At 41.6% G+C, this 2,102-nt stretch overlaps 1 pseudogene; it reads left to right on the top strand.

Moving 5' to 3' along the window:
* Positions 1 to 738: 738 nt before the first annotated feature.
* Positions 739 to 1,860, top strand: LOC109691267 (RNA-binding motif, single-stranded-interacting protein 1 pseudogene; annotated as a pseudogene).
* The last annotated feature ends 242 nt before the right edge of the window (positions 1,861 to 2,102 follow it).

Here is a 2,102-nt window from a genome sequence, read left to right as displayed (position 1 = left end):
AGTTGATACTACGAAACTACTAGAATATATGGGAGAAATATCAAGATATCAGTAAGGGCAATGAAATTTTTGATATGACCCCAAAAGTGCAAGAAACAAAAGAATATAAAGAAAATGGATTTCATCAAAGTAGAAAGCTTTTTTTTTGTTTTTTGGTGGTACTGGAGTTTGAACTCAAAACCTCATGTTTGCTAGGCAGGCATTCTACCACTTGAGTCTCTTCCAGCTGTCCCTAACATAGAAAGTTTTTACGTCAAAGGAGACTATCAAGAAGAAACAGTCCTGAAGTCCTGACCTTTCTTATAAAACTCCTCCACACATTCATTTGCTGACAGAGAATCTGCCAGCCTTGCAAAGCCAAATAAGCTCAAAGAAAGAAAAGGTGTAGGAGTAAATCCAGTCTGTAGTGTCTGGGGCTTTGGCAATGGCGCTGTGTGACATAGCAGATATTAGAGCACTGAAGGCATCTATGGTAATGAAAAATAGAAGAAAAAGAAAGAAAGTGGAGACCGTGAGAGGTGGGGATACTGCGGCTCTGCTCCTGGGCTGCAGCCAGGAGAGTCAGCAGTGCCTATTGAGCTCTAAACTCCATCTGTTCCACACATCAGGCGGCCACTGAATCACTCCAGGGTAGCGCAACACACTTTTAGGCCCAGCCCACTCCAAGTTCGCAGCCCCTGAAGGAAGAGGGAGTTCCCAAAGTGTAACAGCCCTTGCCTGCCTACTGCACCTGCTGAGATGATCTTCCCCAGCTGCAAGTGCAGGACACCATACCTCAAGCAGCAGTCTCTGGTCCCACCGCACCATACAGCCTGTCCTAGTCCCAGCTCCACCAGGAGTAACAAAATAGCAACAGTAGCAATTCAGGATGGGATCAACTAAGCAAAACAATCCTCTACATCCGAGGTATACAGACCAGCATCTGGTGAAGCTCTGTCAACCATATGGCAAAATTGTCCCCACAAAGGCAATTTTGGATAAGACAACAAAAAAATGTAAACGTTATCCTGCAGAAACTTAGAAAGCTGTGTCAGACCTGAAGGCCAGTGGAGTTCAATCTTAAATGGCAACCAACCATAACAAGATCCTACCAACCTATATATTTCTAAGTTGGCACCATTCATGGATGAGCAAGAACGTGAAACTATGCTTAAAGCCTTCAGACAAGTTATTTCTGCAAAGATACTGCGTGATTACAGTGGCACAATCATGGTGTTGGCTTTGCCAGGGTGGAATCAACTGAAAAATTGGTAGCTGTAATTGGTCATTTTAGTGGAAAATTGGCTAAGACCCAGCAGGAGTTTCTCCTCCTACAGAACCTTTATTGTACAAGTTTGCAGATGGAGGACAGAACAGACAGAATCCAAGCACATATGCCCCTAATTGAAGACTGTAGTATAGAGGAGAGCCTGAATTGACATTTATGATCCATTCTGCTGTACAGAACAGATTTTATCCTTATCATAAAGAATTGCTAAAAATCAAATGATCACTCAAACTTCTCTTACATTCCATATTGCATCTCCTGCATCTGCCTACCATGTGCAAAGTCCTTCTTGGATGCAGCATGAGCTATATATCCTACAGAACCCTGGTTCCCTATTAATTCCTTCAGTGGAACACACCAAGTCACTACAACAAACATCTATATTAGCCCCCTGGCTCAGCAGATGATTCATCTTTCACTGGGCAGCAGGGGAACATACATGACTGCAACATCAGTGACACAGAATGCCTACTTGCCAGAGTACACACATGCAGACAACAGCAGATCCTGTTGAAGAAGCAAGTGGTCAGCAGCAGATCATTGGAAAGACATCTAATGACTCTTTTCCATACACCTTTCAAGTGAATATGTAACTGTGAGGTGTACAGAAGTGTGTTTTTACATTAAGACGGGTGTGAAGACTGAACAATCATGGATGGTGCTTTAGGAAATTATTGACAGTTTTTCACAGTCTCTTGAAAATATTATTTCTAATGAAGTCAACTAAAACTATTTTTGCTGTAAGTAATATAAGGTTCATAAAACCTTTAAATTCATTTAGTAGTTGTTGTCTTGAACAGGTTTATTTTAGTAAAAAAGTAAATAAACAAAAGCA

The sequence above is a fragment of the Castor canadensis genome, unplaced genomic scaffold (assembly GCF_047511655.1).
Source record: "Castor canadensis unplaced genomic scaffold, mCasCan1.hap1v2 HAP1_SCAFFOLD_94, whole genome shotgun sequence".
NCBI classification, from domain to species: domain Eukaryota; kingdom Metazoa; phylum Chordata; class Mammalia; order Rodentia; family Castoridae; genus Castor; species Castor canadensis.
Note: the sequence above shows the minus strand (reverse complement) of the source record. Positions and strands in the feature narration are given on the sequence as shown.